The sequence below is a fragment of the Triplophysa dalaica genome, unplaced genomic scaffold (assembly GCF_015846415.1).
Source record: "Triplophysa dalaica isolate WHDGS20190420 unplaced genomic scaffold, ASM1584641v1 Contig4, whole genome shotgun sequence".
Lineage (NCBI taxonomy): Eukaryota > Metazoa > Chordata > Actinopteri > Cypriniformes > Nemacheilidae > Triplophysa > Triplophysa dalaica.
Genome location: NW_026622638.1, coordinates 152,173 through 177,516, shown reverse-complemented (window position 1 = coordinate 177,516; position 25,344 = coordinate 152,173). Strand labels below are relative to the sequence as shown.

The following is a 25,344-nucleotide window of genomic DNA, read 5'->3' as shown; positions in this document are numbered from 1 at the left end:
TATAGGGTAGAATGGCTTTACATGAATGAGGTTTTGGCTTCGGAGATTCATTTCTGCGCTGAATCAATATTTTATATTTTAAACCAACAGCTGAAGTGAGGACCAATAATACAACATTAAGACCTTTGTCACCAATGCTCTTTATCCTAGCATTAGAACCTTTAGCAATCACGGTTAGAATTAACCACCCTATCAATGGCATTTAAATAAAGGATTGTGACCATCGAATAGCATTATACGCAAACGACACTATTCTTCCACTGACAAATCTTGAGAGAGCTATACCAGCATTATTAAAAGTTATTGATAGATTTGGAAAGTTCTCTGGTTATAAAGTAAATAATGCCAATCATCAATACTGTTTTTAAATACCCAAGAAAGGAACCAATCACAGATTAGGAATCCATTTTCCATTGCAATCAATGGCTTTAAATATCTAGGCATAGTTATCACTCCGACTATTGAAAGTTTAGTCCCTGCCAATTATACCCCAGTCAAAACAAAAGTCAATGAATCCATGGATAGATGGTCCTCTCTGATAAAACAGGTAGCCATCACAGTGCACATAACTAATGTACCAGATATTGACATAAAAATCCTGCAAAGTCAACCAACACATGGAGCAAAAATGGCTGTGCTCCAGTTAAAGAAGGGATTGTAAGGTATGAACAGGGTAGGTCAGCACCCTGTTATCCTTATTAAACATTATCACGGTTTGTCTCACACCAGTTGTGCAAAAGTGGTTCAAGCATTTAATCAATTATATTGCATTGCCGATGTACATAAAACCGCAAAACTCATTTGGACACGTGCTCCGGTAAATCCGGACAATTCAATCAAGCACGATGCCTTGTCATATACGGAAGCACCCTTCCAACATGTGCAAGTTGATTTCACGCACATGCCACCAATAGGTAATCTGAAATATCTTTTGGTAATTCTCAAAGTGGTCAGAAGCATTTCCGTGTTCAAAAGAGCATGCTAAAACTTAGTAAAAATCTTAACTATGGAAAAATACCTCGACACGGGGGCCCCGAACCATCGAAAGTGACAATGGTTAGTGAGTCGGACTCGTAACCAGGCTGGCGACCTCGGCCCACAGTACGGGAGCATCCCTGCCTCTGACTAAGGTTGAGAGGAGGCCTCGAAACTCAAATCATTTGCCGCTTGAGCCAATCCCCAGGGACAGTGACGGGGACTAGGGGTGTGATCTGCATCATCTCCCCCTCGGGAGGTGGTCGATGGCTAGCAGTGGCCGCTTCTGCCGCAGCTGCTGACGGGGTCATGGTCTCCTCTTCCACGTCTTCTTCCGAGGGGCCGCCTGAGTGAATGTGAATGTTTAACATAGAAAAATTCTAATCATCCTTGTTCTGATCAAACAGTTATGATTATTATTGGATGAAACAGCTTTCGGAGAGATAGAATGATAACAAGAGGATTGGAGTCGTGCAAAGGATGGACGTGCTACCTAGAAGTCTGTCTGAGACTCGGCCTTGCAGAGTTTGCCGATGTTTGCTGCTGATTTGTCTGCGTTCACATCCCTGTCACATGTGACATCCCCCCCAGCCGTCTGCTCCTGCACACACAAATAAACACTAGCACACAGCCACAGAAACAGACATGTAGCCGTGACAACGACCACTTAGACACATCAGAACAACCTGACGATAACACATGTGAACTGATGTGTGACAGAGAGTCACAGTACAGTGGATTCAGTTCAGTGATCATCATCATTGTGTCATTTATATCTACATGTTGTGTTTCTGTACTATTAGTAAAGTGTAATAGTCACATTTATACATGTGTCATAATTAAAAATGTGTACGTACCACAGCTGTAGAGTCAAGCGCTGTAGACTCATCTGAATATCTGTTCTTATCCACTGTTAACACATCTCCACCCTACACACACATTACACAAATATGTGAAAATATCTCATTAACTGTAGACAATGACCAGTGACAACAAATATAAAATTATTATTGGGAAATATCCAGACTATAAAAGGACTGATGACAGAATTATTGATAATGTAGTTCCTCACTGAGGTGTTAATCATGACATTTTAAATAAAGCTCAAAACTCACTGAAATCTAATGAAATGAACAGTAGCAGAATAATAACGCCTGTGTGTGCGTATTTGTTTTTTAGCATGTACAGGGCTCTAGACTAAATGGTCACATTTTAGAGCGACTGCCCAACTGATCAATAGCCTATATAATCTTTGCATATTATAAAATTAATGCTCAGAAATGTTATATTGGGTAACCTGCGCATTCATTCACTCATTTTCGTGTCCCGTCCTTCACTTATCTATAAGTGCTTCCGCACCCAAAGACGTAATTCGCAGGTAAGAGGTGAAGGACCGAAAGAGCAGACGAGTGAAGCTCTCAATCCTGCAACCGAAATAAATATGCAGAATACAAGAATTTCCCCGGATAAGGTAAAAAACAGCAAACATAAGGAAATGTGTTTGTGTGTATTCTATGAATGTTAAACTTATGAAGGAAACATGTGTTTAAACTTTAAGCACTGAACTATTGTATAAAGCTCTCTAACAATACTGCAAAAAATACAAAATGTTATACATGAAGATAAATGCTATTTATTTGTAAGTTTATATTGATAGAAGCAAAACGTGCATCAAATCAGCTTTCATGAAGAATAATAACTAAAAGCCTTCAGGTCTCACAGGTTGTAGAGATGCACGTGCCCAGAGAGTCAGAGCACAAAATACTAAACTTGAAAGTTCTTTTTCTAACTTCGCTCGGTGTTTCACTATGGGAATCGCTTTGGGCGTGACCAACTACGGAAGCTCTTACGACACCACGTCTGTCTCTGACAGACAGGTCGACCCGTGACCAGGCTCCGCCCTGCCTATATCAGTCAGGTCGACCTCCACCTACGTCATTCGCTAAACTAGGCCTTCCTTGGCCCGCGGCAAAAGATGCCGGAGGGACTGAGAGGGACCTTTATGACGGGAAAAGGCTGCTGCCTGCTCAGACTGCTGCGAGACAACTTTTGCCCGCTGTGCCGGCTTGCATGAAGGAAATGTCCCGTTATTGGGATACCCCCTTTAAGAGCAAGCTCCCCACCAAGGGACATTCCATGGTGGAGATTCAGGGGATGGGGGAGCTGGGGTTGGCCGGACCCCCATCGGTAGAGTCTTCAGTGGCTTTTCACCTCCATCCGAGTCGGCGTTCAATCCCTGCCTCCTCGCAGATTTCGCTGCCGGGAAAAATGGATCGGCTAACCGCTGCTATTTATCAGAGAACATATAAATATGCGGGGCAGTCAATATGCTCACTGAACGCTGTGACTTTAAATCTCTCCAGAGATTTTGGAGGAGATGGGAAGCCAGTTGGATTCGGGAGCACCGAACCCTATACTCTGGGACGAGATTTGCATGGTGAACGATTTAATTCTGCGCTCTTCCCGCGGCGCGGTACAGGGCTGCGCCGTGTGATGGGATTGGCTGTGTCGGAGGTGATGGATGCAACGTACGACCCTACGAAGGGGTTGTTTGGTCCTGCACTTGAGAAAATGAGGGAAACCAGCACCCTCAGGAAACAGGAGGACGAGGCGTTTAACCTCTGTTTGCCACGCAAGCAAGTGCCACGACCAGCCTCTCAACCCGTGCGGCAGGGCTTCGCAGCAGCCGCGAGAGGGAGACCTGTGGGTGATAGAGGTCCAAGACCGGCTCACAGTGGACAACACACAGGCCAGCGACCACGATCTGCTGGACCTGGACCGTGGGGAAAGCATTCATACGCGGCGGTGGCGGCTAAAAACCGTCTGCAAACCCAGAGGAGAGGAAGAAGAAGCGTGTGGCCTGACACACAGTTATTCCCCAGCCCTTCTCTCTCCGCCCGCGAAGAGAAGAAAGGGGGAAAACGGCCCTATTGTGTTCAGTTCGGTAAGGGCCAGTTTGAGTTGTTCTCCTCGAGTTCTAAAAAACGAGGTAGCTCAAAATTGTGTTCAGTGTCACCAAGCACTCACGATATGTTCTCCAATGTTTTTATGTGCAGGGGATTTAAGAATAAAAAATGCTTTTTCGCATCCAGGCCACGGGCCGAGGGCGAAATGCTCCCCGAATTCAGAAAACATAACAATAAACATTCCACTATCGCAACCAGGCAAACAGCCGAGGGCGATATGTCCCAAACACAAAAAAGATTCTCAAAATTCGAATCGCATGAAAAGCGCTCCCCCTGTCCCACCACTGGGGGGAGTTCTCACTCCTTCAGCCGTAGCCCGCGCGGCGATTGTGATGACGTCATCACTGTGCGACGCCAGCGGGGCGGAAGTGTACAGAGGTCCTCTCTCGGTCCGCATAACAGATTGGCGCCCATGCGCAGTTCACCCGTGTGTCTTGGCAACGATATCAAGGGGATACAGGCTTCAATTCGCAATGAAACCACCTCGGTTCAATGGGATTTTGATGTCAGTAGCACAGGGGGAATCGGCCCGAGCGCTGACGGTCGAAATCGATACTCTGTTAAACAAACGGGCAATCAGAGTAGTGCCCGAGGAGGAGAGCCGTCAGGGTTTTTACTCCCGCTATTTCGTTATCCCAAAGATAGGAGGCAAAGCCCTCCACCCTATTCTGGACCTTCGTGTGTTAAACAAGCACCTGAGAAAGTATTCATTCAGAATGTTAACACACAGAGTGCTCTGTCGGTCGATTCGTCCAAATGATTGGTTTGTGACAGTCGATCTGGCAGACGCTTATTTTCACATAGATATTTACCCCTCTCACAAAAAATTCCTCAGATTTGCACACCAAAGCACAGCTTACGAATTTCAAACTATTCCATTCGGACTGTCTTTAGCCCCAAGGGTTTTTACCAAGTGTGTGGAAGCAGCTGTATTCCCTTTGAGGGACAGGGGAATAAGAATATTGTCTTACATAGACGATTATCTCATATGCTCTTCGTCGAGAGAGCAAGCAGTGAAAGACGCGGAGATAGTGTTAAATCACCTCGGCAATTTAGGGTTCAAGATCAATATGATAAAGAGCCGACTGGAGCCTTTTCAGCAGACGAATTATCTGGGGCTCAACATAGATTCCCTCTCGTACAGAGTAACACTGACAGAAGAGAGGATCGCGTCTTTCACACAATGCCTCGACCGTTTTCAGATGGGGAAAGTGGTACCGTACAGACTATGCTTACGAATGCTGGGGTTATGGCCTCGGTGATTTGTGTAGTGCAGCTGGGACTGCTCCAAATGAGACATTTTCAGCGCTGGATCGCGCATTTGCGTCTGTGCTCTCGACGGCATCTTGGCCGACCGGTGATTATCACTCACGCGTGCGTCAGAGCACTCAGACACTGGAAAAGCCCCGTTAATAAGCCGATTTATGAAAGGGGCACGCCGTATAAGACCGGCATCTAGGCGAATGGTTCCGTTATGGGATGTGACCATTGTCTTAGAAGCCCTCTGTCATCACCCGTTTGAGCCGTATGAAGGAGTGGGCCTCAAGTATCTTTCTCTTAAAACGGCGCTTCTCATAGCTTTGGTAACCGCAAAGCGTGTGAGTGATTTACAGGCTTTATCAGTTAGCCCGTCTTGTCTACAATTCGCACCAGGGCTTACAAAGGTCGCGTTCTGTCCTAACCCAGCGTTCGTGCCTAAGGTGTTAGACTCAGCGTATAGGTGCCCATCTACTGAGCTGGCAGCTTTTCACCCTCCTCCGTTCTCTTCCCTGGAGGAGAAGAAACTGAACTTATTGTGTCCGGTTCGGGCACTATATATGTATGTAAGTAGGACAGCGGGTTTCAGGTCTTGTGATCAGCTATTCGTGTCATGGGCCACTCCGCAGAAAGGGGAGCCGTTATCGCGTCAACGGCTGTCTCATTGGATTGTGGAGGCTATATCCTTGTCTTATGTTTGCAGGGGCCTGCAGCCGCCTAAGGGCTTAAAAGCCCACTCCACACGAGGTATGGCTACGTCATGGGCCGTTGGAGACATCTGCTCGGCGGCAAGCTGGGCCACGCCACACACTTTCGTGCGGTTCTATAGACTGGACGTGTCCGAGCCGTCCTTGGCACACGCGGTGCTGGGAGCCGGAGCGTCGGTACCCATTTAAGGCTATAGAAAATAGCAGGTATGTGGATGCAATTCGGGAGTGGGCTATATCTCCCATAGTGAAACACAGCGAAGTTAGAAAAAGAACTATGGGTTACTTAACGTAAACCCGGGTTCTTTGATAACAGAGTGAGGTGTTTCACCAGCACTTCCCTCCTTGCACGGGGACGGGAAGAAATCTTTCTAGAATGACGTAGGTGGAGGTCAGAGAGAGACGTGGTGTCATAAGAGCTTCCGTAGTTGGTCACGCCCAAAGCGATTCCCATTGTGAAACACCTCACTCTGCTATCAAAGAACCCGGGTTTACGTTAAGTAACCCATAGTTCTCCTTCACCCCTTCTTATACTGAAACGGACATATAAACACAAAATAATGTCAAAATTCCCATACTAAAAATAAACCTTATAAAGGTATTAAGTTTTGGGATCAACCAGTGCGTAGTGATTGGTTGAATACTGCAAGCGTTTGACGGAAATGTAACGCCTCCTATTTATTCGGAACATAATGTTCACAAGCAATTGTACTGACAGGTGATAAAATGTAATCGGTACTTCCTCATATGAATTCAAGGTCGAATCTGATACAGAAAATGAAGATGATCAAGCTGATACATCAACTTTGCCACCGTAACTTCTGCAGGATGTAAAGGATTGGTGAGTTTTTATTTTTTTATATTACGTTAAATAGGTAAAAACTATAGCTAACTGTATTACCTTTTATCAGGGTTTTAGATTTAAGACTTTTTAAGACCTTTTCAATAGTGCAGAATGATATTTAAGACCAATTTCATGGCAACAAATTTGCACATATCCAGTCAAACAAACAACCACCCCCCCACACGTGTTATTTGTTGGTTGGTTCCGGCTATTTTGTTCTGCGTGACAAACAGAGACATACATGATTTCTTAAAGAAAAGAAAATCTTTAGGTTGTTGGTTCGATTGCATTTCTAAGACCTTGGAAACATGGAGTTAAGACATTTTACAGTTTTTCTCCATTGGTTCGGCTCATTTCTAGAAACAGAAATTACATTCTCAAAACAACATGGACAAACCTACTAAACCACATGTCAATTGTTCACAACAGAATTGAATTTCTCATTAGTTTCATCAAATTGCAAATTTCTAAGTTAATGTGTGAATGTCTCAGTACATCTTTGAAATGATTAAGTACAGGTAGCCTACATTTAGCACAATTTCCAAGTGATTAGATCTTGTTGATCTAAACTCATTGTTGATTCTCAGTCTAATGGTTGTTCGCTCCAAAGCTTGTCAGCGTCATTTCATTGTATAAGTCATCACATGCACAATAGTCTGTTCAATTGTCAAAATTAGTCAAGAACATAATACCATGAATACCATATATGAATCCCTTGGAAAATTTGATTGATTACAGCAATTGACAGTCATGTGAAAGTAGAACTTGACTAACGAAGGAAGAGTTTCACACATCTCAGATGACCAATCAAACAGTAAGTTTAGTTACCCGACAGGCAGTGGAGTGCCACCCCACATTTTATTGGGCAGTTTAATGATGATTGACATCTCATTTCACCACTTGCTGAAAAAGCGTCCGGTGCCGCGCGCAGCTTTCAGATTAATCAAGGACAAAAGTGATGCGAGTAACAGAAGACTAATAAAAATTCCGCACACAAGGATAGTTTTCAGACTAGTCATCAGGATTTTGTTTGTCGAAATCATTTTGAAAGTGAAGTCGCTGTATGAGTAAACATGAATGTTGCCGCTAGACGGGTTAATCAGATTAGAGAGATCGGTTCCATATTTAGCCTAAACATTATGTTTAACTTTACATTTGTGCTAGTTATATACACATAAACAGTGCAGTGCCAATACATTACACTATTTGCCTGTTTACTTAATGTAGGCTAACGTCTGCTACAGCCACCACCAGTGTTTAAATGTTAAGCTAACTTTGAAATTCTTAAACTATTTATCTGGTCGTGATACTCAAAAGATTACCTCAATTACAAATAGCTTGTTTACATATCATAAAGGGCTAATAAAATACAGCTAAATTACTCCATAGTTCGGCCAGCCATGTAACGAATCTAGTTGTGTGTTACGAGATACAGACTCTGACAATTCATGGTATTTGAATATTTTTTTTAAGCCAAATCACGTTACAAACACCAGGTTGAGTAAATTGTTATTTTTCTTTTGATGCCAGGTTAGGGTTACACCTAGAGATGCACAGATAAGACAAAATGTCACCCGCATCCGCTGCTTCCAATAAATTATCCGCCCGCCCGCACGTATAATTTTCTATGATATAGATATCCACACCCGACCCGGAACCGATCGTCACTTTGATTAGTCAGTAAATGTTCTAGCACTGTCTTTGTCTGTAAAAGTTTAAATCTAATCTTTCGATTTAGCACACACATGATGTACCATATAAAAGGTACCAGTCTTATTGCTTTCATATACATACAGTGCCTCACAGTTGTTGCATATTACATACCCAGCACTTGATTCATCCTTGTTAAACCACTTAGCTAAAACGCTCCCACACGCTACTTTTCTTTTCTACCTTTCTTTCCGTCCTCTACCGCCGCCACAGGCTCATTTCTTTTAAATTACTGCAAATTAGCGGCTGATTACAAATGCATTAAAACATATTCATATTTTTTGAGAAATTTTGTTAATATTGTAGGCTATATGATATCATACACCCGCGACCCACCCGCAATTAATCAGAATGTATTTTTTTATTACCCGACCCGCGGATAATCCGCAGCGCCCGCGGATTTAACCGCCATCCGCGCATCACTATTACACACTGACTTTCTATCATGGTCTATGGACCCCCTGAAGTTGCCTTGGCCACCCCCAGGACACCCCATGTGAAAAACTCTAGCTCCGCCACTGCCGACAGGTGCTGTCCATGACTGTGAATGCTGCCAAACATGTCTGTAAAGAGCTTGACCGTGCAGGACCAGTACAATTTCTGAACATGGAGGCACCTGGCCAAGAAAATGAACAAAGGCAACTACCTGCTCGAGGAAGAAGAGGAGTAAGGGTGCTTAGTGGTGGAATAGGGGGAAGAGGCAGAGGAGCACGAAGACACCATGCTGTCCCAGATGAAATTCGGTCCACAATTATAGACCATATCATCGACCATGACCTCACAATGGCAGAGGTAGGTCGCCGAGTGCAGCCTAATGTTCCTCGCTCTACAGTCTCCTCCATCATCCAAACATTTTGCAGGGAAAAAGGTATGTAGTCAGCCAATGATGGAATAATATGTTGTATAGGACAGGACACTGTGTATGGGATATATTGAAGAAGCATCAGATGACAATGAAGCAAATTTACAGGGTACCATTTGAGAGGAGCTCTGATAGAGTGAAAGAGCTGTGGTAGTATTTTCATGTAAGTTAGTTAAAGAGTAGGTAGCATGAGATCATGAAAATGACATTTCATGCAGTCTGTTATGTTGCCGTGTTTGAAATTAAGCTGTCTGCCAAGTTGTAAGTCCGAAGGTGAATAAATAAAGTTATTTGATTGTTAAAATGGGAGTCAACTCTGAATCACAGAAACGAGATGTGGACTAGCACATCCACATATCTACGTCACTATACATAGTCCCCACCTACGTTTTACTGAGACTGACACGAAAACGTATTTCTCCTTCCCCAAACACTGTCGCTCGTTCATGATGCGCGTGTATCATTTCTAGAGCCTGTGTTCTACGGTGTGACTTTATTTACAGCACTCTAGGCTGCATATAATTTTAATTGTTTTTTATTTGTGTATTTATATTACAGTATATTATGGTGTATACATTTTCTTTGAATTTACGTAACTTTATGTGTGTGAAGGATAATGATGAAATTTCCTTGGGAGTATGAGTGCAATGTGTGATGTCAAACCCTGTAGGCTACTCTTACCCTAAAATCCAAAAGCACCAAGAGTGTTGAGAACGTCCGGTCTGTTTCAAGAAATGAGCCAAAGCATTTGAGAAGGATCTTTGTCATTTTAACATATGACAAAGTCAACTCACGTTAGTCCGTAACAAAGTCTTTTACCATGAAAATATACTTACAGGCTGCAAATCGAAAGCGCCAGACTGTCCTTGTAAAGTTTTAATGGTTGGAACAGCCCCACTTTTAACCAAAGCGTTCGTGAAGCAGCCGTCTGGAAATGAGCTGCACAAACTTGAACATTCGGTTTGTACTTTCCTGGAACAGTGTTGTAAATAAAATTGAACCATTCCTTCTTAGTTGTGTCATCTTTTGGGAGAGCAAACAAAGGGTCTTTCTTTTCGCAACGAAAGACACAGCGTCTCCACGACATGAGAGTCTGAGACTCGACCTTGCAGAGTTTGCCGATGTTTGCTGCTGATTTGTCTGCGTTCACATCCCCGTCACATGTGACATCCCCCCAGCCGTCTGCTCCTGCACACACAAATAAACACTAGCACACAGCCACAGAAACAGACATGTAGCCGTGACAACGACCACTTAGACACATCAGAACAACCTGACGATAACACATGTGAACTGATGTGTGACAGAGAGTCACAGTACAGTGGATTCAGTTCAGTGATCATAATCATTGTGTCATTTATATCTATATGTTGTGTTTCTTTACTATTAGTAAAGTGTAATAGTCACATTTATACATGTGTCATAATCAAAAATGTGTACTTACAACAGCTGTAGAGTCCAGCGCTGTAGATTCATCTCAATATCTGTTCTTATCCACTGTTAACACATCTCCACCCTACACACACATTACACAAATATGTGAAAATATCTAATTAACTGTAGACAATAACCAGTGACAACAAATATAAAATTATTATTGGGAAATATCCAGACTATAAAAGGACTGATGACAGAATTATTGATAATGTAGTTCCTCACTGAGGTGTTAATCATGACATTTTAAATAAAGCTCAAAACTCACTGAAATCTAATGAAATGAACAGTAGCAGAATAATAACGCCTGTGTGTGCGTATTTGTATTTTAGCATGTACAGGGCTTTAGACTAAATGGTCACATTTTAGAGCGACTGCCCAACTGATCAATAGCCTATATAATCTTTGCATATTATAAAATTAATGCTCAGAAATGTTATATTGTGTATGCGGTGCATTCAGTCACTCATTTTCGTGTCCCGTCCTTCACTTATCTATAAGTGCTTCCGCCCCCAAAGACGTAATTCGCAGGAAGGACCGAAAGAGCAGACGAGTGAAGCTCTCAATCTTGCAACTGAAATAAATATGCAGAATACAAGAATTTCCCCGGATAAGGTAAAAAACAGCAAACATATGTGTTTGTGTGTATTCTATGAATGTGAAACTTATGAAGGAAACATGCCTTTAAACTTTAAGCACTGAACTATTGTATAAAGCTCTCTAACAATACTGCAAAGCATACAAAATATTATACATGAAGATAAATGTTATTTATTTGTCAGTTTATATTGATAGAAGCCAAACGTGCATCAAATCAGCTTTCATGAAGAATAATAACTAAAAGCCTTCAGGTGTCACAGGTTGTAGAGATGCACGTGCCCAGAGAGTCCGAGCACAAAATACTAAACTTGAAAGTCCTCTTTGACCCAGGACAAACAAAGGGTCTTTCTTTTTGCAACGAAACACACAGCGTCTCCACGACATGAGAGTCTGAGATTCGGCCTTGCAGAGTTTGCTGATGTTTGCTGCTGATTTGTCTGCGTTCACATCCCTGTCACATGTGACATCCCCCCCAGCCGTCTGCTCCTGCACACACAAATAAACACTAGCACACAACCACAGAAACTGACATGTAGCCGTGATGAAGACCACTTAGACACATCAGATGCAAACTGCTGATAACACATGTGAACTGATGTGTGACAGAGAGTCACAGTACAGTGGATTCAGTTCAGTGATCATAATCATTGTGTCATTTATATCTATATGTTGTGTTTCTGTAGTATTAGTAAAGTGTAATAGTCACATTTATACATGTGTCATAATTAAAAATGTGTACTTACAACAGCTGTAGAGTGAAGCGCTATAGACGCATCTGAACTTCTGTTCATATCCACTGTTAACACACAAGACAGTATTTATTCTGACAGAAACATACAATACAATAATAAACTGCAGTGGATTTTTGTTGTGATGATTGACATAATGAGAAGTGCTGACCTGACCCTGAACGGCATCATCACTGACCTCCTGCTCTGAAGAATAACTGTCATCGTCTTCAGAATAGTTGTCCACGTCTGGAGAACGGTCTTAAACACAAAGAGACATGAAATGATGTCATCATTATAATAGATGGACATTTTTTGAAATACAATTCAGCTCTATGAAAATCCAATATCAACCAAAGTAAAATTTAAAAGTGGAGTTTTCTTATTTCTCCAACACACAAATCAATATATTTGATTATTAAAAAATGTGACTTTCGGGAACAAACAGGACTTTCGTCAGTACACACACATGTGAATGTGAGAGTGTGAGACGGGTAATAAATGCAGTGAATGTTCAAAGACTAATATTTGGACACATTTTTAAGTCCAATATAGAGTTTGAAATACATTTCATTTTTTATTAGTAAAATGGTTGATTTCAATTAATAAGATGTGATTTTTTATTAAGTATTTGATCACCAAATATGTCTGATCCTTGCAAATGCGTTTCAATCTTGAACTGGTACTGAATACTGGTCATATAAAAATACTGGAAATACAAGTTTACAATACAAAACCATCAAAGTACAGATACTCAAAAAGTGTAATTTTCTACCTCTGCCAACATCCTCTCCTATAAAAAGTAAAGAATACACAACATACTGTCTATGATTTAATGGAGTAGAATCTTGCTGTAAATAAAGTAAGATTGATCTAATCTTTTTTCAATCATAGTTCACTGTTAAAAGAGTGATTGAAATTCAATTGAACTAGAATTGAATTCATGCCCACGTTGATCTTTTATTCATCATTAAAAATAACGTTATTCTAGGGTGCAAACATGATAAAAAAAACAATGACACATTGTTGGTCTGCTATCTGGGTATTTTAACATTCAGCTAAAACCACTACAGTTATTAATCCTGACCTTTCAAATAAAGCTCAAATCACACAGAAGTCTAATGAAATGAACAGCAGCAGAATAATAACGTGTGTGTGTATATTAGTTTTTTTTAGCAGTAATGAATGAAAGTGACGTTACACATTTTCTCTCGGCTGACTGTTCAAACTCCCGATCTTTGTGAGCTGGAGTGAGACATTCCCTCAAAGAACAGTCATGAGAGGAGACACACATAAACACCTTGAGCATATTAAACTGCATTTACAGCAGTGCTTCTCAACTCTGGCCCACAACATCTATTTTCCTGCAGAGTTTAGCACCAACTCAGACAAAACATCTGAAGAGGCTAAATTGTGACTTCAGGAACAGAAGCGTTCAACTTAATGTTGGGCTGCTTAGATTGTTTGGCATAGAGCTCAGAAACAGAATTTTGCCAAGCCACAGATCTGGCCGAGGTTACAAAAAAAAAATTCTGCTGCACTTAAGGTTCCTAAGAGCACAGTGGCCTCCATAATCCTTAAATGGAAGACGTTTGGGACGACCAGAACCCTTCCTAGAGCTGGCCGTCCGGCCAAACTGAACTATCGGGGAGAAGAGCCTTGGTGAGAGAGGTAAAGAAGAACCCAAAGATCACTGTGGCTGAGCTCCAGAGATGCATTCGGGAGAAAGTTGTAGAAAGTCAACCATCACTGCAGCCCTCCACCAGTCGGGGCTTTATGGCAGAGTGGCCCGACGGAAGCCTCTCCTCAGTGCAAGACACATGAAATCCCGCATGGAGTTTGCTAAAAAAACACCTGAAGGACTCCAAGATGGTGACAAATAAGATTCTCTGGTCTGATGAGACCAAGATAGAACTTTTTGGCCTTAATTCTAAGCGGTGTGTGAGGAGAAAACCAGGCACTGTTCATCACCTGTCCAATACAGTCCCAACAGTGAAGCATGGTCGTGGCAGCATCATGCTGTGGGGTGTCTCCCAGCTGCAGGGACAGGACGACTGGTTGCAATCTAGGGAAAGTTGAATGTGGCCAAGTACAGGGATATCCTGGACGAAAACCTTCTCCAGCGTGCTCAGGACCTCAGACTGGGCCGAAGGTTTACCTTACAGCAAGACAATGACCCTAAGCACAAAGCTAAAATAACGAAGGAGTGGCTTCACAACAACTCCGTGACTTTTCTTGAATGGCCCAGCCAGAGCCCTGACTTAAACCCAATTGAGCATCTCTGGAGAGACCTAAACCAACGTTTACCATCCAACCTGACAGAACTGGAGAGGATCTGCAAGGAGTAATGGCAGAGGATCCAGATCCAGATGCAAATCCAGATGTGAAAAACTTGTTGCATCTTTCCCAAAAAGACTCATTGCTGTATTAAATCAAAAGGGTGCTTCTACTAAAACCTGAGCAAAGGGTCTGAATACTTACTATATTTCAGTTTTTCTTTTTGAATAAATCTGCAAAAATGTCAACAATTCTGTGTTTCTCTGTCATTATGGGGTGCTGTGTGTACATTAATGAGGAAAAAAAATGAACTTAAATGATTTTAGCAAATGGCTTTAATATAACAACGAGTGAAAAATGTAAGGAGCTCTGAATACTCACCATACCCACTGTAACAACAAATGACCTTACACCAATACGAAGACGCTGGAAAGGACAAATTTATTCAGCTTTATTTTCTTCTCACTCCAGGGGGTTAATGACCAGTACACATTTCAGTCCCATTACAAATATCCAAGGTTTTACAGGACACATCTGGATGTTAAGTAATAATTCAAGGCTCGATTTTTAATGAAATAATTACTCTGGCAAATGTGTACGGCCCTAATACAGATTGTCCAAGCTTTTTTGATAACTTTTTCTTCTGTTGTCCTTCTTACAAGGTAAATTGATAACTGCAGGAGATTTCAACTGCACATTATCTCCTAAACTTGATCGATCAACAGGATCTGACACAACACACACTCAGACTAGGAAAAAGATATGGGACAATATAAAATAACTAAATCTGTCTGATCCATGGAGAACATTGTTCCCTAATAAAAGAACATAATCATGTTGTTCTACAGTGACGAAGGGTCATTCACGTATTGACTATTTTTCAAAAGGCGTCTCCATCCGAAATGGTTAAAAGATCCGGATTTCACAGAATTCGAGTTCAGACAGATAATTTTTCAAAGAGAATAAAGATGAAACATCAGCTACTGTGAGGTGGGAAGCATTTAAGGCATATATTAGAGGCCAGATCATTTCCATCACAAGCTCCAAAACAAATACATTTAAATTGGAAAAAGAAATTAAGCTTCCAGAAGAAAGCGCCTCTTTAGACACTTCAAATACTATACATCATAAACTTCTTAAACTTAGAGCTCAGTATAATACCCTCTCCATAACAAAGGCTGAAAACAGTTTAATAACATTGAAACAATCATTTTACGAGCATGGTGAAATGATTGTGAAATGAAAGGGCAGCAAAATTATAACTTTGGCAGATAAAAATGTAATTCAGAAAATGCCATTAATAGTATTCAAACTCCGATTGGAGAAACAATATCTAATCCCTTAAAAATAAATAAAACCTTTGTTTCATTTTATAAAGATTTATATAAATCTGAATCAGCACCTTATACTGAAGATCAAACACATTTTCTTAATGACCTTCATTTCCCGCTTATATCAGATGAGGATAATAACTATCTAGACACTTGAAGAACACAAAATCTTAGACTCTATCTCAATGATGAACAATGTTAGAACTGTCGGCCCCAATGGTCTGCCAATCGATATATACAAGATGTTTAAAAACTAATTTGTTGGTCCAGAATCATTTCAAAATGGTTACCAATAATACAACATTAAGACCTTTGTCACCAATGCTCTTTATCCTAGCATTAGAACCTTTAGCAATCACGGTTAGAATTAACCACTCTATCAATGGAATTAAAATAAAGGATTGTGACCATCGAATAGCATTATACGCAAACATAACTAATGTACCAGACATTGACATCAAAATCCTGCAAAGTCAACCAACACATGGAGCAAAAATGGCTGTGCTCCAGATAAAGAAGGGATTGTAAGGTATGAACAGGGTAGGGTAGCACCCTGTTATCCTTATTAAACATTATCACGGTTTGTCTCACACCAGTTGTGCAAAAGTGGTTCATGGATTTAATCAATTATATTGCATTGCCGATGTACATAAAACCGCAGAACTCATTTGGACATGTGCTCAGGTAAATCCCAACAAATCAATCAAGCACGATGCCTTGACATCGTGAACCTTTGTGAACCTCGGCTACCAAGTTGATTTCACGCACATGCCACCAATAGTTAATATAGTTAATAGATAATCTGAAATATTATTATCAATCTATTCTCGAAGTGGTCAGAAGCATTTCCCTGTGCAAAAGAGGATGCTGAAACTTAGTAAAAATCTTAACTATGGAAAAATACCTCGACACGGGGTCCACGAACCATCGTAAGTGACAATGGTTAGTGAGTCGGACTCTTAACCAGGCTGACGACCTCGGCCCACAGTACGGGAGCATCCCTGCCTCTGACTAAGGTTGAGAGGATGCCTCGAAACTCAAATCATTTGCCGCTTGAGCCAATCCCCAGGGACAGTGACGGGGACTAGGGGTGTGATCTGCATCTTCTCCCCCTCGGGAGGTGGTTCGATGGCTGGCAGTGGCCGCTTCTGCCGCAGCTGCTGACGGGGTCATGGTCTCCTCTTCCACGTCTTCTTCCGAGGGGCCGCCTGAGTGAATGTTTAACATAGAAAAATTCTAATCATCCTTGTTCTGATCAAACAGTTATGATTATTATTGGATGAAACAGCTTTCAGAGATAGAGTGATAACAAGAGGATTGGAGTTGAAGGATGGACGTGCTACCTAGGAGTCTGAGACTCGGCCTTGCAGAGTTTGCTGATGTTTGCTGTTGATTTGTCTGCGTTCACATCCCCGTCACATGTGACATCCCCCCCAGCCGTCTGCTCCTGCACACACAAATAAACACTAGCACACAGCCACAGAAACAGACATGTAGCCGTGACAACGACCACTTAGACACATCAGAACAACCTGACGATAACACATGTGAACTGATGTGTGACAGAGAGTCACAGTACAGTGGATTCAGTTCAGTGATCATCATCATTGTGTCATTTATATCTATATGTTGTGTTTCTTTACTATTAGTAAAGTGTAATAGTCACATTTATACATGTGTCATAATTAAAAATGTGTATGTACCACAGCTGTAGAGTCCAGCGCTGTAGACTCATCTGAATATCTGTTCATATCCACTGTTAACACATCTCCACCCTACACACACATTACACAAATATGTGAAAATATCTAATTAACTGTAGACAATAACCAGTGACAACAAATATAAAATTATTATTGGGAAATATCCAGACTATAAAAGGACTGATGACAGAATTATTGATAATGTAGTTCCTCACTGAGGTGTTAATCATGACATTTTAAATAAAGCTCAAAACTCACTGAAATCTAATGAAATGAACAGCAGCAGAATAATAACGCCTGTGTGTACGTATTTGTTTTTTAGCATGTACAGGACTCTAGACTAAATGGTCACATTTTAGAGCGACTGCCCAACTGATCAATAGCCTATATAATCTTTGCATATTATAAAATTAATGCTCAGAAATGTTATATTGGGTAACCTGCGCATTCAGTCACTCATTTTCGTGTCCCGTCCTTCACTTATCTATAAGTGCTTCCGCCCCCAAAGACGTAATTCGCAGGAAGGACCGAAAGAGCAGACGAGTGAAGCTCTCAATCTTGCAACTGAAATAAATATGCAGAATACAAGAATTTCCCCGGATAAGGTAAAAAACAGCAAACATAACGAAATGTGTTTGTGTGTATTCTATGAATGTTAAACTTATGAAGGAAACATGCCTTTAAACTTTAAGCACTGAACTATTGTATAAAGCTCTCTAACAATACTGCAAAGCATACAAAATGTTATACATGAAGATAAATGTTATTTATTTGTCAGTTTATATTGATAGAAGCAAAACGTGCATCAAATCAGCTTTCATGAAGAATAATAACTAAAAGCCTTCAGGTGTCACAGATTGTAGAGATGCACGTGCCCAGAGAGTCAGAGCACAAAATACTAAACTTGAAATTTCTCCTTCACCCCTTCTGATACTGAAACGGACACATAAACACAAAATAATGTCAAAATTCCCATACTAAAAAGAAACCTTATAAAGGTATTTAGTTTTGTGATCAACCAGTGTGTAGTGATTGGTTGAATACTGCAAGCGTTTGACGGAAATGTAACGCCTCCTATTTATTCGAAACATCATGTTCACAAGCAATTGTACTGACAGGTGATAAAATGTAATCGGTACTTCCTCATATGAATTCAAGGTCGAATCTGATACAGAAAATGAAGATGATCAAGCTGATACATCAACTTTGCCACCGTAACTTCTGCAGGATGTAAAGGATTCCTAAGTTTTTATTTTTTTATATTAGGTTAAATAGGTAAAAACTATAGCTAACTGTATTACCTTTTATCAGGGTTTTAGATTTAAGACTTTTTAAGACCTTTTCAATAGTGCAGAATGATATTTAAGACCAATTTCATGGCAACAAATTTGCACATATCCAGTCAAACAAACACCCACCCCCCGAACATGTTATCTGTTGGTTGGTTCCGGCTATTTTGTTCTGTGTGACAAACAGAGACGTACATGATTTCTTTAAGAAAAGAAAATCTTTAGGTTGTTGGTTCGATTGCATTTCTAAGACCTTGGAAACATGGAGTTAAGACATTTTACAGTTTTTCTCCATTGGTTCGGCTCATTTCTAGAAACAGAAATTACATTCTCAAAACAACATGGACAAACCTACTAAACCACATGTCAATTGTTCACAACAGAATTGAATTTCTCGTTAGTTTCATCAAATTGCAAATTTCTAAATTAATGTCTGAATGTGTCAGTACATCTTTGAAATGATTAAGTACAGGTAGCCTACATTTAGCACAATTTCCAAGTGATTAGATCTTGTTGATCTAAACTGATTGTTGATTCTCAGTCTAATGTTTGTTCGCTCCAAAGCGTGTCAGCGTCATTTCATTGTATAAGTCATCACATGCACAATAGTCTGTTCAATTGTCAAAATTAGTCAAGAACATAATACCATGAATACCATATATGAATCCCTTGGAAAATTTGATTGATTACAGCAATTGACAGTCAGGTGAAAGTAGAACTTGACTAACGAAGGAAGAGTTTCACACATCTCAGATGACCAATCAAACAGTAAGTTTAGTTACCCGACAGGTGCTGTCCATGACTGTGAATGCTGACAAACATGTATGTTAAGAGCTTGACCGTGCAGGACCAGTACAATGGCAGAGGTAGGTCACCGAGTGCAGTCTAATGTTCCTTTTTCTCCGCTTTGAGGTAGAGAGTGTATGAGCATGAGGCTCAAGATCAGAGGTCACTCCTCCATGCAATGGACACTGCGTGTGAGGATATTACAGGAGATCAGTGTAGGGGACGGTTGAGACATGCAAGCCGTTTCTTCCCTCATTGCATCGCATGAGAGAATATACGCTGTGATGTGGACGAGAATCTGTGGCCAGACAGACAGCAGCGTGTGGATGGACAGGAGGGTGAGGATGATGGACAGGAGGGTGAGGATGATGGACAGGAGGGTGAGGATGATGGACAGGAGGGTGAGGATGATGGACAGGACGGTGAGGATGATGGACAGGAGGGTGAGGATGATGGACAGGAGGGTGAGGATGATGGACAGGAGGGTGAGGATGATGCCCAGGAGCGGGAGGGTGAGGACAGCGACGAGTGAATAGCTGTTAGTTGTGAAACTCCAGCTTTATTTACAGCACTCTAGGCTGCATTTAATTTTAATTGTTTTTTATTTGTGTATTTATATTACACTTTACTATGGTGTAAACATTTTCTTTTTACTCTTATGTATTGACGTAACTTTATGTGTGTGAAAGATAATGATTAAAATTTCCTTGGCAGAATTAGTGCAATGTGTGATGTCAAACCTTGGAGGCTACTCTTACCCTAAAATCCTATTTCTTTTTTTCAGTTTTATACACAATTGCATTCTGTTAGCTAGACAAAAAACAGAACAGTAACTATTGTCAATGAAGGAATGGGCCAAGACTGAAAGGTGGACATGAGGGATGTTTAAATGGTCCTCTGCCATAGTGACAAAACATCTAAATATTTTGACTTTTTGATATAGTGCTTACACAATGCCAAAGGGGTGAACCATTTTGGGGGCACTGACTGTTTAAATGAGAAGGAAATTTAGTTTTGACACATGAGTGAGGTATGAGTTTTTGCAGGTGAACCATGGTGTTGTGCCGAACCATCCACGTTATTTTGGCAAAAGCACCAAGAGTGTTGAGAACGTACGGTCTGTTTCAAGAAATGAGTCAAAGCATTTGAGAAGGATCTTTGTCATTTTCGTGGCACTGACTCTTTATTTGGGAAAAGAATTTAGTTTTGAGGCATGAGTGAAAAGTTTTGGGAGAGATATTAGCAGAGTTTTAGAGAGTTTTAGAGAGTTTTTGCAGGTGAACCATGGTGTTGTGCCGAACCATCCACGTTATTTTGGCAAAAGCAGCAAGAGTGTTGAGAGCGTCCGGTCTGTTTCAAGAAATGAGTCAAAGCATTTGAGAAGGATCTTTGTCATTTTCGTGCCACTGACTCTTTATTTGGGAAAGGAATTAAGTTTTGAGGCATGAGTTAAAAGTTTTGGGAGAGATATTAGCTTTTGCAAGTGATGAATAGTGTTGTGCTGAACTGTAAGAATGTTTTGCCAAATGATCTTAGAATTTTGAGAATGTAGTTTCTGTTTCAATAAATGAGCCAAAGCATTTGAGAAAAACTGTAATGCTAATTAACGCCTTGTTTTGACATTATGGAATTTAAGACTTTTAAGACATTTTAAGGATCCGCGGACACCCTGTTTTATATACGATGTTAAAAAGCTCACACTACAGCAGGGAATGGTTACATTATAAAACAACGCGAGAAACATAATAAAATTACGCGAGCGCTTTTGCCCTTCTTGATCAACCAGTGTTAGGCCACATCTCATCGCGACTCAACAAAGACAATAAACCCTAAACCCTAAATAAATACTTAATAAAAGACAATATAAACAAGACATTTGTTGCCTCTAGTGGAACATTATTACTCATTATTAGGTCTCATGTTGTCTTTTTTCACGCGCACGTCTGCATTTTCAGATCACAAACATACGACAAAGTCAACTGACGTTAGTCCGTAACAAAGTGTTTTACAATGAAAATATACTTACAGGCTGCAAATCAGAAGCTCCAGACTGTCCTTGTAAAGTTTTTATGGTTGGAATAGCCCCACTTTTAACCAAAGCGTTCGTGAAGCAGCCGTCTGGAAATGAGCCGCACAAACTTGAACAGTGTTGTAAATATAATTGAACCATTCGTTTTCAGTTGTCTCAATTTAGCCGGGCTAAACAAAGGGTCTTACTTTTTTTAACGAAAGACACAGCGTCTCCACGACATGAGAGTCTGAGACTCGGCCTTGCAGAGTTTGCTGATGTTTGCTGCTGATTTGTCTGCGTTCACATCCCCGTCACATGTGACATCCCCCCCAGCCGTCTGCTCCTGCACACACAAATAAACACTAGCACACAACCACAGAAACAGACATGTAGCCGTGACGACGACCACTTAGACACATCAGAACCACCTGACGATAACACATGTGAACTGATGTGTGACAGAGAGTCACAGTACAGTGGATTCAGTTCAGTGATCATAATCATTGTGTCATTTATATCTACATGTTGTGTTTCTTTAATATTAGTAAAGTGTAATAGTCACATTTATACATGTGTCATAATCAAAAATGTGGACTTACAACAGCTGTAGAGTGAAGCGCTATAGACTCATCTGAACTTCTGTTCATATCCACTGTTAACACACAAGACAGTATTTATTCTGACAGAAACATACAATACAATAATAAACTGCAGTGGATTTTTGTTGTGATGATTGACATAATGAGAAGTGCTGACCTGACCCTGAACGGCATCATCACTGACCTCCTGCTCTGAAGAATAACTGTCATTGTCTTCAGAATAGTTGTCCACGTCTGGAGAACGGTCTTAAACACAAAGAGACATGAAATGATGTCATCATTATAATAGATGGACATTTTTTGAAATACAATTCAGCTATATGAAAATCCCATATCAACCAAAGTAACATTTAAAAGTGGAGTTTACTTCTATTCTCCAACACACAAATCAATATATTTGATTATTAAAAAATGTGACTTTCGGGAACAAACAGGACTTTCATCAGTACACACACATGTGAATGTGAGAGTGTGAGACGGCTAATAAATGCAGTGAATGTTCAAAGGCTAATATTTGGACACATTTTTAAGTCCAATATAGAGTTTGAAATACATTTCATTTTTTTATTAGTAAAATGGTTGATTTCACTAAAGTTATGGCTGAGGTCGGCTGAAGCGCTAAGATGTTCAGTAACGGATTTGGAGAAAAACGAGTTTAAAGTTAAGTGATGAAAATAAAAGCACAACAGTCCAGTATCACAAGTTAAAGTCACTTTATAGTGGTAAGAGATTTACTCTTATAATAATTTAATATAAATGACATTTCGTAATGTTGAAGTCTATAAAAATACTGAACAAAACCGTTTGAACAAAAGGAAAGTAAGGAAAATGGTTCAGGGCACACTTAAAGAACGAGAGCTCTGTCATCATCACTACACAAGGAAACTAACAAACATTCTGTCAATGTCACAGAATTTTGGGTTAATGTGACCTCTGGTACACACACGTGCAGGAATATCAGGACCACAGCCAATCAGAGGGGGGTCCGCCCTTCACTATCTCTGATTGGTTTTGCTGCATGTCCGCCCAAATAATATTAGATAAAATATTAAAATAATTAAATTTTTTATATCTTTTACGTTGTCACGACGTGACCAAGACCGGCAGATTACGTCACAAGATTACGTCGCCACGACATAAATTTGATTTAAATTTTACGTTGACGTTACGTAACAGTCACTTATTTTGTCTATCTGGGCATCGTTTATAATTTACATAAATATTTTTACAGTTATTATGTGAAATAAGTTTAAATCAAGAATGAATTCACAACATTTCAAACATGCGCAATTTAACGTTACTAGCACACATATATCAAACGTGCTAATCGCCAACTTGATTTTACAATGGAGTCTATGCACAGAGCTAGCAAAGCTAGCGTCACATGGTGGATACCCCACAGCACATATTAGCACATCTCACTATACTGTATTGAGATATAATTCTCTGAAACCTCCAAACATCACTTTATACATTATTAAACTCAAACAAAGCATTTTACATCATACATTGAATTTAAATCGGTTTCTGTTCAATACCCGTTAAATAGTAAATTTCAACATTAGATTTTAATAAACACAATTATCATAAAAACAGTGATACTCACCGAGGAGAAATTTACATTAAAGAACAAAGAAATAAATGTTCCTCTGAGGTAAAGATTCAGTCTCTCATCATCTCGTCTCATAACGCGGTTTATAAAGTTTAACTTTCTCACAGTCTTCATTAAAAGCAGTTTTATTTCTCGAGTTTTTCACTTGTTTCGTGAATCTATTGTTTGATGATTTAAACTGCGGTGCTCATATATTCTACCTGTTCCGCTACCACTCGTACTTTATCAAGAGGGGCGGGGCTTATGCTCTCGTCTGCCCAATGAGAGAGACTGTTGCTGCGTCCCAATTGGCCTTGTTATATTACGTACTAAAAGTATGAACTGTTTTTGTATACTTTTGAGTTGGTAACAAAAAAGTGTGTAGACGAGGACGTCACAGAAGAGAAACGATCGTTGTTGCCTAGCTTCGCACATTCACCATAAACAAAGCATGTGACGTTTAATTTATTCCTATTGTTTTATTGACGCTTTCCGTTCCACCTTAAAAATATTTAAATATATAATAAGAACTGATCAACCGATTCAGCATCATCGCCTCGGACAGCACCGGGGAACGGCGCGATGTGGAAATAATATTGCTGATGACGCAATTGCCCTGCTCCCTCCAAAATGGATACAAATGCATATTCAACAAGCGGGTTAAAATAATCTAAATAAATATATGACGATTATCACTTTTGACATAAAATGTGAAAATAAATTAAAAGTGTTAGCCTACGCCGTATTACAGTAACTCATTTTTAATAAAATAATTTAAAATCCATATCAGTTGATTTGTGTCCACGCGCCACGCCCTCCCAGGAATCTATAACGTTACCTATACTTCCACATTGGATGGATGCTGAGGATTTTAAGAAAAGAATAGCTAGTGGAGGAGTTTGTAAAGTTGTCGACAATACGTCATCAAAAATCAAGTCCAATATGTGGGAGAATTTTGGAGTTAACTGAAGAAAATATTGTGAACTGCTTATTTGCTGCATTTTCGTGTTCGGAAATGTGGAACTTCATTGCTGAGGAAGCACAGATAACTGGTTAAGTGAGGAAGCTCATTAAATCACCTATATCACAATACATCTGTTATTTTCTTATTTTTTAAATTCATATTTACATTTACATTTATTTGTTTAGTTTATTTTATTTAATAAAGTTTTGAAATCCAAAAGTACACTTTTTGAGCAATATGAATAAGTGAATAAGTAAAACTAAAACCATATGAAACATTTATGATTATTAGTGATGAAAACAGTTGTGCTTCTTCACATTTTTGTGTTTTTTTTTCAGGGTTATTTGATGAATTAAAGAAAAAAAAGCAGCATTTATTTGAAATGTAAATCTTAAATCTCTTTTCTGTTCAATTTAATGCATCCTTGCTGAATAAAATGTTTTTTCTTTTCTTGTTTTTTTTTTCGTTTTGAAGTCAAAAACGAGAAAACAAATTATTCGAAGGTACAGGGACAGTACAGGCATTTTTCTGTTTATCATTTGCTCTTTAAAAAGTTGCATGATGAAGTGAAAAGAAGAGAGAAGTTTTGAAAAGCATACTTAAAACAATATGGTGGAGGGCTGTCCCAATGAAAGTCAGTTTTCCTTTTCGGCCTTTAAGGCTGTAATTTGACCAGGCCTCATTGGTGGCTATTTTCCGAAGGATTCTCC

General features: G+C 40.0%; 1 long non-coding RNA gene across 17 annotated transcripts in view; it reads right to left on the bottom strand.

Moving 5' to 3' along the window:
• LOC130416973 (uncharacterized) overlaps window positions 1–23,891 on the bottom strand; it is a 30,631-nt gene extending 6,740 nt beyond the window's left edge. For 4 of the 17 annotated variants that reach the window (XR_008906074.1, XR_008906079.1, XR_008906077.1 and 1 more), the window contains exons 1-15: window positions 23,686–23,891; window positions 22,237–22,325; window positions 22,080–22,132; window positions 21,687–21,823; window positions 21,496–21,587; window positions 17,395–17,466; window positions 17,035–17,138; window positions 16,596–16,899; window positions 12,256–12,344; window positions 12,099–12,151; window positions 10,766–11,841; window positions 10,158–10,509; window positions 1,833–1,904; window positions 1,469–1,576; window positions 1,019–1,321 (exon numbers count right to left, since the gene is read on the bottom strand). This is a non-coding gene — a long non-coding RNA (uncharacterized LOC130416973). Of the gene's footprint in view, window positions 1–1,018; window positions 1,322–1,468; window positions 1,577–1,832; window positions 1,905–10,002; window positions 10,044–10,157; window positions 10,510–10,765; window positions 11,861–12,098; window positions 12,152–12,255; window positions 12,345–16,595; window positions 16,900–17,034; window positions 17,139–17,394; window positions 17,467–21,495; window positions 21,608–21,686; window positions 21,824–22,079; window positions 22,133–22,236; window positions 22,326–23,685 lie in introns of all 17 variants that reach the window. The other 13 variants (XR_008906081.1, XR_008906078.1, XR_008906076.1 and 10 more) reach the window with 13 other exon arrangements.
• Window positions 23,892–25,344: the final 1,453 nt, after the last annotated feature.